The following is a 17417-nucleotide window of genomic DNA, read 5'->3' as shown; positions in this document are numbered from 1 at the left end:
AGAGGCATCAGGGCCTGTGACGGATACTTGGCGGCCTTCTCAGCCACCCCAAATACTTTTCTACTGATGAGGGAAACTATCCCGAAACCCGGGCCATGTCTCGGGTCTAGAGATCTTGGGGACAATGAGTACCTACTCGCACCAACTTTGGTGAAACACTTACACACTTTGTTTCTACTCTTCGAATTACATGCACTTCAAATACCAGAGTGCCTAGGGTCAATCCGGAGAAGAGGCTAGCAACTTGCGATCCATTGTGGTATTCTACTTATAGAGCTCCCATGAGCCCCGAGCTGACGAACTCCTGGAGACGTGCCGGAGAGGCATCAGGGCCTGTGACAGATACTTGGCGGCCTTCTCATCCAACCCAAATACTTCTCTACTGATGAGGGAAACTATCCTGAAACCCGGGCCATGTCTCGGGTCTAGAGATCTTGGGGACAACGAGTACCTACTTGCACCAACTTTGATGAACTACTTACAAACTTTGTTTCTACTCTTCGAACTACACGCACTTCAAATACCAGAGTGCTTAGGGGCAATCCGGAGAGAGGCTAGCGGTGTGCGATCCATTGTGGTATTCTACTTATAGCGCTCCCATGAGCCCCTAGCTGACGAGCTCCTGGAGACGCACCGGTGCACCGGAGAGGCATCAGGGCCTGTGACGGATACTTAGCGGCCTTCTCATCCACCCCAAATACTTCTCTACTGATGAGGGAAACTATCCCGAAACCCGGGCCATGTCTTGGGTCTAAAGATCTTGGGGACAACGAGTACCTACTCGCACCAACTTTAGTGAACCACTTACAAACTTTGTTTCTACTCTTCGAACTACATGCACTTCAAATACCAGAGTGCTTAGGGGCGATCTGGAGGAGAGGCTAGCGGTGTGCGATCCATTGTGGTATTCTACTTATAGCGCTCCCATGAGCCCCGAGCTGACGAGCTCCTGGAGACGCACCTGCACGCCGGAGAGGCATCAGGGCCTGTGACGGATACTTGGCGGCCTTCTCATCCACCCCAAATACTTCTCTACTGATGAGGGAAACTATACCGAAACCCGGGCCATATCTCGGGTCTAGAGATCTTGGGGACAACGAGTACCTACTCGCACCAACTTTGGTGAACCACTTACAAACTTTGTTTCTACTCTTCGAACTACACGCACTTAAAATACCAGAGTGCTTAGGGGCGATCCGGAGGAGAGGCTAGCGGTGTGCGATCGATTGTGGTATTCTACTTATAGCACTCCCATGAGCCCCGAGCAGACGAGTTCCTGGAGACGCACCTGTGTGCCGGAGAGGCATCAGGGCCTGTGAAGGATACTTGGGGGCCTTCTCATCCACCCCAAATACCTCTCTACTGATGAGGGAAACTATCCCGAAACCCGGGCCATGTCTCGGGTCTAGAGATCTTGGGGACAACAAGTACCTACTCGCACCAAGTTTGGTGAACCACTTACAAACTTTGTTTCTACTCTTCGAACTACACGCACTTCAAATACCAGAGTGCTTAGGGGCGATCCGGAGCAGAGGCTAGCGGTGTGCGATCCATTGTGGTATTCTAAGAGTAAAAGATAGCTCCATGAGATAGTACCCCTGTGTCTATTCCCACTATGCCAAAAGTAACAACCTGCTTGGTCAGTTTGAATACCGTCCCTGCATGTAGACAGTGGACATGCTACCCTGTCTTTCAAAAGACTTTCACCCAAGGTGTGTCTTGTGTGTCACAATGTCAAAAAATATGTGACGTTGTGTGATATGAGTCATAACATTGAATAGTGGGCATTATTTGGTCAACGATTGTTATGCGTAATCTCTGTCTCATGTATAATGGAACAAAGGGTAAATAAAGAAAAATCCTGATATGTTTTAAATGTATGTTAAGAGCTACTGGGATTATTATTTTGTGCCATATATGGTTAACATACCCTGATAGAGAAAATGTAAAAAAAAGTCAATAATAAACGACAAAGTGAAAATAAGTAACTAAGGGCCAGATGTATCACCATACCCTTTTGCGATTTCTAAATAGCGATTTTTAAGGAATCGCTATTTAGAAATCGTAAAAAGGTATGTATGTAGAAATTCGCAAATTTTTTGCGATTTCTTAAAATTCTTAATTGCGATTAGCAAATTGCTAATCGCAATGAAGGAATCATTTCCCATTCATCTCTATGGGCCAGTAGGCCCATAGGAATGAATGTAAAATTATTCTCAATTTGTGATTCGCAATTTGCAAATCGCAAATTGAGAATAATTTCAAGGGTGAAGGGGTGTCTCAAGAACACCCTGCTGCACCCCTGAAAATGACATGTGTGCGCATATGGTGCACATACATGTTCTAAGGGCATGTATGAGCGTCAAATGCCCCTTTACAAATTGCATAAAGTGCATTTGTAAAAGAAATCGCAAATTATCACCAACTACAAGTTGGTGGTAATTTGCGATTTCTAAACCTAAATTTGCAATTCTTAAATGGTTGATACATTGCATTTAAGAAATCGCAATTTGCGATTTCTTAAATGCTTCCGCAATATTAAGGAATCGCAAAATTTGTGATTCCTTAATATTGCGAGGCATTTTTCTTCATACATACTATTTTACTATTTTTTTGTCGCAAACGAATCACAGCGTTTGCGACTAAAAAATAGCTTGATACATCTGCCCCTAAGTCTGCAACATACACAATGGGTATACATATTGATATTCTGATGTGTCTTCGTATTGTAGTATAAACGTCAAATTCCATATTGATTTGGTGGATTGAATTATAGGGTATAGATGATAAATATGTCCTAATGAAAAAATACCATTCAAAAAATACTTGTGTCCAGCACTTAATTGTTATGATCACTGGTATTTCTGGGGCATATTTGCTTGATGCTGACATTGTTAATTCTTCTAATCAAAAGTGGGGGAGATGGAATGTTGATCCATTCACTTTCCAAATAGGTATATTCTAATCAAAGGAGAAAGGATCACTTGTCCTGCTCAACCTTAGGTATGCAGGACGAACGGAGGATGTCCCAGTAAAAAGGCCCTCATGCAAGTGATGGGTATGGTGGTTTCTGAAGCGGTATATCTTGGTTCTCCGCTTATGGATCACGTGTGTGCATAATCATTAGGGCTATTAGGTTATGCAGCCTCCACCAGGAGGTTCTTACCCAAGGTTGGTGCAGTAGTGAGCCAGAGTTAGGGAATTTGTTAAAAAGCCCAAAAGCCAGGAACTCCAAATATTATTTTGTCTGGTTTTGGGTCTGGTAAACTCTATGGTAGTGCATCTTGCGAAATGGATAATGAGTAGTAGTTGCACTCAGAGTATCAAAAATGAAAGGTAGTGGGGGTGGTTAAAAGTTGGTTGACATGTTTCTGCCTCAGTTGCCTGGATTCTAGGACTCACGGGCATTCATCAGGACCGTTAGTGAGATAACGTGAAAGAATATAAATAAGGTGCTCAAAAAGTGAAAGAAAAGGTTATTGACCTGTTCCTATGTTATGGAGGTCTTATGGTGCCTGTAATGAGTAAACACAAGGTTTGCAACACACATACAGGGAGGGAAATATGGGGGGGACACACACCAAGCCGAAGTCTGCTTCACATTTCTATCTAGTGATAGATACCAAGGGCCAGATGTATCAAGATACCGTTTTGCGAATCCTAAATAGCGATTTTTTGCGAATCGCTATTTAGAATTAGCAAAACGGTATGTATGTACAAAATCACATTTTTTTTGCGATTCCTTATTATTCTTTATTTGCGAATTCGCATTTTGCGAATTCGCAAATAAAGAATAATTTTCAATGCATTCCTATGGGCCAGGAGGCCCATAGGAATGATAGTGCAATAATTCTCAAATTGCGAATTCGCAAATTGCTAATCGCAATTTGAGAATTATTTCAAGGGTGCAGGGGTGTCTCAGAGACACCCTGCTGCACCCCTCAAATCTACATGTGTGTGCATGTGGCACACATACATGCCCTATGGGCATGTATGAGTGTCACATGCCACCCTTACAAATGCCAATTAGGGCATTATCAAAAGAAATCGCAATTTACCACCAACTACAAGTTGGTGGTAAATTGCGATTTCTTAACACAAATTCGCAAACCAAAAATGTGTCATACATATCATTTAAGGAATCGCAAAATTTGCGATTCCTTAAATGCTATGGCAAAATAAGGAATCGCAAATAATTGCGATTCCTTAAATTGTGATTTTTTGATACATTACAAAAATCGCAAATCGGCCGTTTGCGAGTAGCAAAGGCCGAAATTCTGCGAATTTCGGCCTTTGCGAGTCGCAAAAGCCCTGATACATCTAGCCCCAAACAACTAAAAAATGGCAATACTTTACAAGACCGGTTTACAATCATGGCAATGTCAACTCTCTCTTATGCTTTCCTTACTCATGCAACGGACTGCAGCATGCTTATAAGTGAAAGGACATGCATGTATTAGCATAATGTCATGAATCCATATTGAGTTTGTTTAAAATTTGTGTAGACTTATAGCGTTACTATCGGCAGTGATTGTGCCTATTTTGTGAGTCACTCATCGTGATGTGAAGTTCATTCAAGCGACATGGTGATTAATGCAGACTCGGATTATCAGTGCCTATTAATCCTTTGTGAGTCACTCGTTGTGATGTGAGATTCATTCAAGCCACATCGTGACTAAGACAGACTTAGCGTGTCTTTTCGTGTACAGTGAGTGGTCTCGGCGGTGACACAAACAAAAACGATTGATTTTGGGTTGGGCCTACAGAATTTACCTTGCGCATTACTTATGCACACTCCCTTCGGATGGTAGAGCTCTTGGAATGGGCTAGAGAGGAGAGGGGGTTTGGGAGAAAGGGAGAAAGATACGGGGTGGTTAGGAGGGGCGCTGCTGTATACTTGCGGTTTTTGGAAGGCACGTTCGGGTCTATTGTCTCGCTACCTTTTGCGCCCGTTCCTCAGCTTGCTTGTGAGTGGGCTGCTCTGCTCTTACCGAACCGAAAGCAGTTCGTGTTGCTTCCGGGTATTTTTCAATGGGCGGTGATTACGTTGTAGACACTTTCCCATTGGTCTATTCACATTGTCACAGAGACCATGAAGGTTGTTTAACCTCTATGGTCGCGCATTATCTTCAGTTAAAGGGATAGATATAGTAACGTGGTAATTACGAAATTAATATAAGCCTTAAGTAACTCTATAGTTGTATTTACGCTAAATTATTGATCGGCGACATTCTCACTGATTTAGACGTTATCACCGTGTTGTGTATAGGGTATGAAACTGTATTGAGTGGGCAGCAAGTGCATTTGTTGGCAATATTCTATTGGTCTCGTTAAGCTGTCATAGGTACCATGGAAGTTGTTTTGTCTATTGTATAGAGGGTATGAAACTGAGCGGCGAGTGCATTTGTTGGCAATATTCTGTTGGTCTCATTAAGCTGTCATAGGTACCATGGGAGTTGTTTAACCTCTATGGCAGCGCGTGCTTTCAGTTAAAAGGATGGTTCCAGTTTCGTAGTAGTTACGTGATAAATCCAAACCTTTTAATTGTCTGCAAATTGTTTTATAGTCTTCACTGAATTAAAGATATTGTAAGTACAACTATAGTTGATCTTTTCGTGCACGGTATCACAATGGTGGACCTCAAAAGGTATTGATGAGCACAACTGGGTTGGTCTTTGCGTGAGAGGTATCGTAACATGGGACCTGAGATAATCCTATAAATGAGTTAGTCGATACCGATTCAGTTAAATCTCATATATGTAGATTGGTTACATTCTGAAGGTGATCAAGGTTATGTGATAACACAGGAAGGACTAGCAAGGGACTCACTCCAGGGTGTTCATTTCCTTGCCAGAGAGAGCCAGGGTATATTATCATTCAGTCCTTCACTGTCAGTTCTGAGTCTGTGTACCCATCTTTGTTCTTTTTCAAAGAGGATTTTTTCAGCATTGTGGTCTTTGTTGGGTAAAGTTTCGAGAATCACCCATTGCAGATCAAGTACAGTGTGGCCTTTCTCTAGATAGTGGGTGGCCATCTTGGTAGTGCTCTTTTTGCATTTTACATTGCTCCTGTGCTCACATAGTCTTTGCTTTGCTCTCCTGCATGTCATTCCAATGTAATTCATTTTGCACAGGCATGTAATCATATAAACCACATGGGTGATGTTACAGTTCGTGTGGCTGTTTAAAGTCCATTTGAAGTTTGGTATGAGTTGTAGTTCTTTAGTTGGTTTTGTGAGGCTACAGACAGAACATGAGCCACACGGGTAGTGGCCTGTCACTTGTGGGTTGCCCCACAGAGTTGTATGTTCTCTGGGTGTTCTCGGGGCTGGTCTCGTGTGGACTAGAATATCTTTCAAGTTCCTGCTCCTCTTATTTGCAAATCTTGGTTTTGGCCAAGTAAGGTTGCCTGATGTCAGTATACGCCAGTTCTTATTGACAATCTTTTTTATGTTATTTGTCATAGAACTGTACGTGGTGACACATGTGAGAATTTCTTCGGGGGGTATCCTTGGTGTGTTTTCAAGGAGTGCATCTCTGTTTTGATTCCTAGCACGTTTTTTACAGTTGGCAATGATCTTTTTCGGGTAATCTCGGGCCTCTAGTTTTCTACAGAGGCCATTAGCTTGTGATTTATATTCTGAAGTATTGCTGCAATTCCGCCGTAACCTGAGGAACTGGCTGTATGGTAGGTTCTCTCGTAAGGGTCGTGGGTGGAAGCTGTTAAAAGACAATAAACTGTTTTTTGCAGTTGTCTTGAAGAAGGTCCGTGTCTGGAGAGTGTTAGCCTCAGCGTAGACGGTTACGTCTAGGAAATCAATGCTTTTTTTGTCTGCACAATAAGTGAACTTCAGGCAGTCGTCCTTTTGATTGAGCCAAGTGTGGAATTCTGATAAATTGTTTTGATCCCCTTTCCAGATGACAAAAATATCATCAATGTATCATTTCCAAAACAGTATACAATGGTGATAAGGGTTGTTGGTTTGATTCAGGATGTATGCATCCTCAAAAGTACTCACATACAGTCCTGCCACGCTCGGGGCAAATGTACTGCCCATGGAGGTCCCGTGGCATTGTAAATACAGTGTGTCTCTGTATTGAAAAAACTTCTCCATAAGTGCCAGTCGCCAACATTCCAGAACAAAATGTCTGGGGGTTTTGTAGGACCATGTGGTGTTAAATAGTATATTCTCGAGAGTTTCCATGGTTTTCTCCTGTGGTAGGCTGGTATACAGACTTTCGACATCGAATCCCACCAGGAGCATGGTATCTGGTGAGTATTCGATGTTTTGTAGATGATTCAAGAGGTCCCTAGTATCCTTAAGATATGTTGGGGTTCTTTGAACAAGTGGTCGCAGATATTGATCAGCGAACTGGGAGAGGGGTTCAAGGATTGAACCTATTCCTGACACAATTGGGCGTCCAGGTGGTGGTATCCGTCCTTTGTGTGTCTTCGCTAATGAGTAGAAGTAGGGGGTCCATGGTGTGGTGGTTCTGAGGTAATCCTCTTCTTTCTTTGAGATCCAGTTGTTGGTCTCCCCTTCTTCCATCATCATTGCAATAGTTCTCTGGAGTCTTGGTGTAGGGTCTGTTGTTAAGATCTTATAAAATTTTTCGTTTGACAACAGGTCCATACATTGTTGGTTGTATCCTGTATTTGTCAGGAGAACGACCACTCCGCCTTTATCGGCTGGCTTTATGACTATGTCATTGTCACTTTTCAATGCATTCAGGGCCAGTTGTTCAGATCTTGTGATGTTCTGGAATGGTTTTCGTGCAAATGAAAGGTAGACTTCTGCTTGATGTGTGTCCCTTCATATTTCCCTCCCTGTATGTGTGTTGCAAACTTTGTGTTTACTCATTACAGGTACCATAAGACCTCCATAACATAGGAACAGGTCAATAACCTTTTCTTTCACTTTTTGAGCACCTTATTTATATTCTTTCACGTTATCTCACTAACGGTCCTGATGAATGCCCGTAAGTCCTAGAATCCAGGCAACTGAGGCAGAAACATGTCGACCAACTTTTAACCACCCCCACTACCTTTCATTTTCGATACTCTGAGTGCAACTACTACTCATTATCCAGTTCGCAAGATGCACTACCATAGAGTTTACCAGACCCAAAACCAGACAAAATAAAATTTTGAGTTCCTGGCTTTTGGTTTTTTTAGCAAATTCCCTATCTCTGGCTCACTAGTGCACCAACCTTGGGTAAGAACCTCCTGGTGGAGGCTGCATAACCTAATAGACCTAATGATTATGCACACACGTGATCCATAAGCGAAGAACCAAGATATACCGCTTCAGAAACCACCATACCCATCACGTGCATGAGGGTCTTTTTACAGGGACATCCTCCGTTCGTCCTGCATACCTAAGGTTGAGCAGGACAAGTGATCCTTTCTCCTTAGACATTGTTAATTCCCCTTTGCAGAGCAGAAATGGATCTATAGGCTCAAAACATAAAGAGATGGATTAAACAATAACATTCAATGGACATCACTTAATAGGAAGTAGTCACTCAAGGTGTCCCCAGTCGAGTAGATGACGTTTACCCACATACATAGACAATTCATGACTCACAGGAACATACCCATGTATTGTATAATTTTTCAATCAATGTGGAACTAGCCATGGAATTCACCGCCTTTTGGTGAAGTTTTTGAGAAGCGATGGCTTCAATCCGGGGGACTTGTGAAACAACTGTCATATTCCTGTTCCATACTCACCTGTGAGATCTGCATGCCACTCTGGCCGCTAACAGTACCAACTTACAGAAAGAAATAGATCCCACTAAAAAGGCAGTGGAAGAAGTTAAAGCAAGTAATTACAAAGAAACCTCTATGTTTGTGTATCACATTCAGTGTTCACAGTCTGATGGTTAGGAAGTAATAATTACAGCATTGAGAAGATATGCTCCAGAAATTCTGGTGCCCTGAAATCCAGCTGAGTCCATATTTATCTATATAAGATTAAGTTTAAATTAAACAAATAAAATTACATTTAATTGAAATTCGCCCATTACTTGTATTCTCTGTAGTGAGTATTGAAGGACTGCCATTTAAAGCATTAACGAAAGGGCTGAGCCTACGATGTGAAGTATAGAAGAAGCAAAGGTCTCTGAGTCTTGTGTAGGTCATATTTTTTATATTTTATCGAGCAAAATAAGTGTCCCTTACCATTTATTGCAGCTGTTGATATTTCTGAACTCACTGTATCAACTTCAAAACGATCAAAAGTCAAATTTTCACTGCTAAAGTCCCCCTGAAAATTAGAGTTCACAGTGTCTTAGGAGATCTACAGAGCATCCAAGATATATGTACATACTATTTGAAAGCCTTTTCTCTTTGTATTATCAAACAGTAAATATGTAGTGGGTGCCCATTCGGTGAGAATAAAATTGTAATTGCAGTTTTTACTAATATTTTATAAATGAAATTCTCCAAAATACTGTTTGTGTTATTCAGTAGCAACTTATATTTTCTTTCTTTGTGCAGAGAACCACAGCAACCTATTTTTATTTGTTAGTAACATAAAATTAACACAGCAATTTGTATACAAGCATGTGTGTGTGTGTGCGTGTATATGTGTGTGTTTATGTGTGTGAATATGCTCCGTTGTGGTGGGAATACAACTCCAAAATGTGTATATGAATGTTCCCTGCACATATCATTATAAACCCACTATTATCTTCATTAGACCATTTGGCTTTGTGATTCTGTGTGCTTTACCACTGCTAACCAGTGCTAAACTGCATGTGCTCTCTTATTTAGGTATGACACAATTGGACTATATATGTTTGGCACCTTTAATTTACCTGTAATGTCCTACAAAATAGTGGTATGAGAACTCAGCTCCTGTAAATTAAATGCTACTAGTGGTCCTGTGGCACTCATTGTAACACCCAGTAAAGTAGCATTTTAAAATATGTCTCAGGCCTGCCATTGGAGCCTGGAAACAGTTCTAAACTGCCATTTCAACCTGGCAAATTATTCCTTTTGTCAGGCCTAATCTTCCCTTGTTATACCTGTAGGTCACCCCAAAGGCAGGTCATAAAGGCTCATAGGGCAGGGTGCATATTTAAGGTTTACATGTTCAGACAGTAAAAAAGACTTGAAGGTGATTTTCACTGTGGTAAGGCCTTTCTCTCTCATTGACTATCACTAAGTTACCTTATTGCATTTAATAAGTGTTATTTAGATTTCTAAGGGGTTTGCCACTTGCACACATAAAAATAAACCTGACACCAAGCCTACCCTGACTTGTGTCACCCCCAGACAGTTTGGATCCTTGACAGGGGAAGTGGAAGAAGAACCAGATATCCTGGAGGACAGGGAGTAGCTCCACAGCAAATCTGGCACCAGGTAAAAACATTGGGCCTCCTGAGCCTCTCATTTGAAAACTCCTGGACGTGTGGAAGTAACTAGAGAAGGACTATCCTGCTGCTAGAAGGCTACAAATCTGCTTGAAGGACTGCATTGGTGTCTGAGAAGGAAGAATGGACCTGTTTGCCCTAACCTCAGGCTCCACAGATCATGTGGCAGACTACGTATGTGAGCTACAGGGACAAAACATGCTTCAAAGGCCTGTCTACAAATGCCCATGCTGAAACAGGACCTGCCTGGTCCTTCAACTGGACCTGAATAAGCCTTGCAGCTGGACTCTGCTAGAGTGAGTTCTGATCCCCAACACATGCCCCTCTAGGTCCCGGAGACTTAGATGGCATAAGTGAGAGCTCCTCCTGAGTGAAAAGTTGATATTTCTGAAGTTTGGGCTCCTCGTGAGCACATGCAGGTTTGTTCATGCTGAATCTGTGCCACCCACAATAACCACCAACATTAAGCTCCAGGGAGACCTCCTCTTCATGCTGACAACTGCCTGAAGTGACTGGCAACATGAGAACTACACTTCATGCTACTGCAAAGACAGCCTGTGAAAACTGACAATGCAAAGCTCTCCGCGCTACATTGAAGACCACCCGTGATGCTTAGCTTTCTCCTCATGGCCTCCTCTTCCACGAATGGAGCTCTAGGCGCTGTACTTAGAAGATAAATTTTCAGCAGGACAAGCCTGGTCCCTGCATCTGGCCTGCACTCCATCAACAAATCAGCTTGAACATATTGCTTTCCACCGGCCTACCATAACCAGATGACAGCAAGTTGCACTTTGTTCTTTTAGGTACTATTTCCACCTAAAACTTTAAAAGTGAAAATCTATTTAGCTTGAGTGCTGAATAAGTACTTTACCCATTGCCTCTAGGCTAATCCTGACTACTTTGTACCAAGCTGTTATAGAGCTAAGCATAGTTTTTTTTTAGTAGTAAAAGTATGTTTATTAGACCATTGTTCTCCAAACAAAATACATATTACAATAAATAGTTTAAAACATGTATAAACAATTCCACAAATACTTTAAAAGAGACAAATTTTCATACAGCACTACACCCAATATTGTAATCAGCAATACAGTGAAGCTTTAACTTAGGGATAGCGTTCCACCCTAGACACAATTTTCTAGAGCGTGAACTACTATTACTTCATGCCATTTTCTATCCAACTATATTTGGATCCAACAGAGTCCTTTTCACCGCCTTCATATATTTTGCCATGGCGATTTCTATATCAAGATTTGGCATGTCGGTAAGTAGGTTAATTGCTAAGAGGCGCTCAGTTATACCATATTTTAAAAACAAGGGTCGCAAAAACAGTTTCCGCTGTGACACCCATTTTTGACAGTCTAGTAAGATATGTAGATTATCACAATTGGTACCTAATCCACAGCGGCATTTACCATCCGGTTGTACCAATTCTGCTTTTCTGTTTCTCAGAGAAACCCAACAGTTAATCCCTATTCTCCATCGGAGCACCTCGGCTCTTAATCCAGCATTAGGTAGTGTATCCAAATAGGGATACCATGTATCATTCTCCCAGCTATTTATCATATAATGGACTGACACTTTCTTTTTCAAATATATCATATCATTTTGCCTGGATATTTCTCTTCCTGTTGTTCTAAGCTCCGCATTTGAGGCTTCAACCGACAGTGTCGCCTGGTCAAATTTTACATTTAAGTTTTTACACAGTGCACACAATTTCATTCTGATCCTGCTAGCCCAATTTAATTCGCTGTGCAAGATCTCCTCTTTACACCATTGTGACACTTTTGTGACTTCCTCGGATCCGAATCTTTTCCAAAATCTCAAAAGGGCCACTTGTACCTGTATGTTCCATGAGGTCACGCCTAATTCCAAGCGGATTGCCTGAATCATGGAGGAGCCGGGTAGTGACATCAACGGTTTTACACATTTCCCCTCCTCAATGTCCCAATTATTCTTCCCGCTCAAATATAGAACTTCGGCTCCATACTGCACTTGTGGGGGTATCATTGCCTTATAGGCTTTCAGTAATGGTCTATGTGACATATCCCCGTAAACTTGGCTAAATTTCCTTAGCCCGCATCCTGATGTATGGGCTTTGGCAGTCTGGGCTACGAAATGGATATCCCATTTTAAAGACCTTTCAAACCAAATACCAAGGTATCTGTATTCATTCACAATTTCTAGTTTAGTAGTTCCCAGATACCATTGAAATTCAGGGTTTTGTTCCCAAACATAGAATTTTAATTTTATCCATATTTACCGTCAGGCGTTTAGCCAAGCAATAAGGTTATTTTATCAACATTTTGTGGATAACTCAAACAAGGCGTGTGGTTTTTGCTGAGCAGGGCATCTACCCCTCCAAAAATAACCCTATTTCTTACAATCTGCATTTCCATATTTGTCTTATTATCCTCTAAACGTCGAGCCTGTGTGGACATTTGCAAGGGTTGAGTTGAATCCTTAGTTATTTAAAATTAGATATGATCCTTTTATTTCAAATGTATTTGAGAATAAAACCTTATACTACAGCTTTGATTGAATCCCAAACGACCTAGATAGTTGCTTCTGAAGAAGTATTGAACACAAAAGATTCATTTACAAAATCATGAAATGCTGAAATGCATAATGAGTGCATTATTAATGAGTTGTTAAACCTCCATTTGCTTTTATTCATTTGGAACCTGATTAAATCAATATCTGTTATTACCGGAATGTGATTAGAGATATGGATAACTCCAATATCTGCATTTAATAATGACTGAGTGAGATGTTTGATAATAAATATATAATCTATTTGATATTGTTAGTTATATATAAATAATAAAATATGCATTCTTTTAAAGCAGAATGATATAATCTACAAGCATCCATCAAAGTTTTTGGTGAAATTGACAAATAACATTTCTTTTGAATCCTATTTGGTATATATTTAAAAGTTGAATTCCTTTTTTTAATAACACATTTTATTGATTTTGCAGAGTTAACGCAAACAACACAAATCAGAAGTGCAGTCACAATGCCTGTGTTTCGACTGCTAGGCAGTAAACAGAATAACAAAACAAAGGAAATGATTTAAATGTTTTCCAGTTAATCATTCCCCCATGCAGCCATAAACAGGCACAGACAGAGTCCCCTGCATACATTATGCTTCAGATCCTCTGCAGTGCAAGAGGCCCATATGCATTTGTATGTCTGTGGGACCCCACGTGCCTTATATATCAATTTCTCCATAACATAGCTGCATAGTGGTCGATATCCCTGACCCATTTATGCAAGGTTGGAGCTCTGTCATCGTCCCTCCAATGTTTTGCAAATTTCTCTTGGCCAACATATATGTTGTTACATGCATGGCTCGAGTTTCTCCTAGGGGGTCCATTGGCCAACGGTCATTCGACCACCCTCCCAATATAGGTCCTGATTCACACAAAAAAACTTAGACCAAAAGTCTAAGTTTAAACTTGAAGTTTTAGTTTAGACCTAAAGTCTAATGTTAGTGGTAGTAAAGTTAGACTTTTGGTCTAAGGGCCTAACTAAGAGTTTATCGACAGGATCGTCAGACTAGAGCTGCAGCAGTCGATGAAATGCCACCAAGCCGGTGGATTCCCACCCGCTGCATTAAAACTTCACAGCGGGGCTGGTGGTGTCACCCTTTAGCGCTGCTTCTAAGCCTGAAGCCTTCGCCGGCCATGCTGCACTGCCTCTAGTCATCTGGGTGCTCTCTTTCCTTGTGGCACATTCTGCAAGAGAAACAGTGCACTCAACTGACTAGATGACATGGGGGGAAAGCACTGCTGACACAAGTAGGATATCTCATGGGCACACCCGCCCTGGAGACAGTTTTGCATCCCAACACATTCCTTTCCGCTGACCCTCGCATGGAGGTGTCCCCACCAGAAAAAGGACGGCAGAAAGGCTGGTCGGAATACACATGGCGGCACCTCCATTAACCGCCCCTGCCTCTCCTGCTGCAAGAGCCAAGATAATGACAGTGGTGGTGGTATGGAGAGGGCAGATCACAAGCCCCAAGAGACTTTGTTGCCAACAACACCAGTTCGCACTCAAAGACGCTCTTGATAGAGCTGCTGGAGGTTATGCAGGATGTGCCCGGGCATTGCCTGGGTAAAGACCAGGTCAAGCCGCCCATCATAATTTGTCATCGACTAAAAGAGGCCAGGCCCGGCTTACTCTCTTTCATCTCCTCACTAGAAATACATAAGCCTTTTTGATACTGCCTTTTACTCTCCTTGTGTTTGTGTTTTGTGCTTGGAGACTGGTGCTTCTTTCTGCTGTGAGCAAACGGAAGCTGGAGACCCTGTGAAATTGGAGTGTAATAAAAAAAAAAACAACCGGAAACCAATAAAAAACAAGTCTGAGCTTTTGTTTACTAATACCAATTTGCTTGCTGATATTGTCTCAATAATTGAAGAGGCAGAGCCAGTCTTGAACACCAAAACCCTTTATAGGAAATACAAATTGACACAGGTCCTGGTATGTTAAAAAAAAATCTTTATCTGCCCTTGATGTTGGTGCCAATGACAAAACTTTAAGTATCCCAGTTTCTAATCATCTTGAAACTATAGAGCCTGTTTCAACTTAGTCCTGTGAAACACCATATAGTGGTTTATCGAATCTAGTTCCACATCCCTTATCTCCTGAATTTAATAATATTTCTAATGTACTGTGCTAAAACCGATTTGCCCCATTGATAACTATGTGTGAAAATGGTGGTGAGTCGATAGCTTATAAGAAATCCTCCCGAACAAACAACCCTGTTCAAACTGACAAAGTTATACATCATGAACTGGGGGGGGAGAATGTCTTGTAAGCACTCAATTGTAAGTTGGATCATCTTAGACCTCGGCTCACTTCCCTGACTGACCAGGTCACTAGCCTACAAAATAAACCTTGTTGCTGTGGATACTAGTAAAGTTAGACTTTTGGTCTGAGTTAGACTTTTGGTATAAACTGAGACCAAAATTCTAACTTTTCTACTAGTAAAGGTAAACCTTAGGTCTAAACTTAGATTTCAGGTGTAACCTTAGACTTAGACGTTTGGTGTAAGTGTACCCTTGTGAATGGAGCCCTCAGTTTGTGATCTCATGCCAGTACCCCAGAGCCACTGGGCAGACACAGGGCACATGACAGAGAGAGCCTGGGTAGAGACTACACGAAAGGCAGTCAGGCCCCAGTTCACAGCCCCTAGGCAAGACCGACTCCAGACAGTAAAATGCTGGAGACGATACTTAAACTGGATCAGGCAAAAAATCCTAGAAATAGCCGGCATTTTGGGATACATTTTTGCCTCCTCCCTCTTGTCTTCATTGAGGATCATATCATCCTCCCACCTCATGTTAAGGGGTCCTGCGTATTAACAACCAGGGCCTTATAAAGACGTGAGACACCACACTTGCCTAAGTCCTCCATCACCAACTTGCATTCCAGGAAACTAAACTCTAAGAGGGCTTCCACCTGGCCCCTGTAGCCTTTCACAGCATGGCACAGCTGAAGTAACTGGAATAACTGGGAGGAGTGGATTTGGAACCCTGCAGCCAGCTCCTGGAATGATCAAATGCCCCCCTCCCTCCAGACATCCCCAAGAGTGGATCGTCCAATAAGCTCCCAAGGCTAGAACCTTGCTAGGCCCAGCCATTTCTGACAGCCACTTCGCACACCAAAGAGAGGTTGTCATGTGAGCTTGCCATGCAATTTTGTGTGCCAGCATTGAATGGGGACCTGGGTAACAGGAGGTAGTGCTCAGTGGGGGAGAACTAACTTACAGTAGGTAAAGTACAACCTCAGGGTTTTTCAGCTCCTGTTCCAAGCTTTCTGTCAGGTCATTCCTGTTAGCACATAGCCAATCATTAATGTTCACTAGCTGTGAGTCCCATTAGTATAATTTGATATCTGTCCTTCCCAGTCCCCCATCAAACGTAGCAAATAAGCACTTAGTAAAGGACCTGCTGTGAGTCTTGCTTGCCCAGAGGAAACTGGGTATGTGGGCCTGCAACAATGTCAATCTAGACCTTATCCCCATGTCTTGATGCACTCTGGTCAACAGTCACATTATATTCAGTTCCCAGTAGCGCTGCTGGGTCAGAGCCTAGGTATCTAAAACTGTTACCCGTCTCCCGCAGTCTGGAGTACACCTCAGCTGGTCAAACTCCCCCAGGATAGGCACCAGCGTCCACTTCCCCAATTTATTCTGAGTCCTGAGACATCGTTGTAGCACGTCCATATTTCCATAAGCCACTGGATAGTCTCTTTCAGCCTCCAGAGGAAAAGAAGCATGTCATCAATGTATATTGAAACACAGTCCTCCATACCCTCTCTCTATTTGAAACCACTCAATCTGACGTCAACGCGAATGAGCGTGTCCAAGGGCTCCAGCCCTAGGTTAAACAGTGAGGGAGAAAGCGGGCACCCCTGCTGAGAGCTCCTCTCTATAGGACCTTCTGAGACAAGACACCGTTCACCCGGACCTGGGACCATAGATCTGTGTACAGAATGGACACCCACCTATGGAGATTGGGATGGAAACACATCTTGTCCAGAATCACAAGAAGAAAGGGGCAGTGGACTGTGTCGAAGGCTTTCTCAAGATCTACTAGAAGGAGGGCTGTGTCTCAGTGGTAGCTCCTCCACTAAGGTGGAGGAGCATCGCCCCATTGCTTTGCAGCAGTGAAATAAAGGAAAAATACAATGATAGCTTGATGTTATTATCATGTTATTCTGTCATGCTATTACACCTTTACAAGGTGGGGCAGGGGTGGGGCTCGGCTGCTCCAATGACAGAAGAGCAGGAGGAGTAGTGAGCACACTCTGTAAGTGTGCATGTAATTTGTGATTGGCTTAGGGGAGCGGGGGTGTGCTTCCGGTTCCAGCCGGAGAGGGGACGACAGAGAGATGTGGGGAGTAAGCAGCAAGTTTTTTTTTCTTCTTCTTTTTTACCCATTCAGCCCCACCACCACTGATCCATGCTGGCAGCAACTGCCTTGCTGCATGGCAGCTCCCCTGAGTGGGCAAGCATTGCGTACA

Source organism: Lissotriton vulgaris, chromosome 8 (assembly GCF_964263255.1).
Source record: "Lissotriton vulgaris chromosome 8, aLisVul1.2, whole genome shotgun sequence".
Lineage (NCBI taxonomy): Eukaryota > Metazoa > Chordata > Amphibia > Caudata > Salamandridae > Lissotriton > Lissotriton vulgaris.
This window is presented reverse-complemented; position numbering follows the sequence as displayed.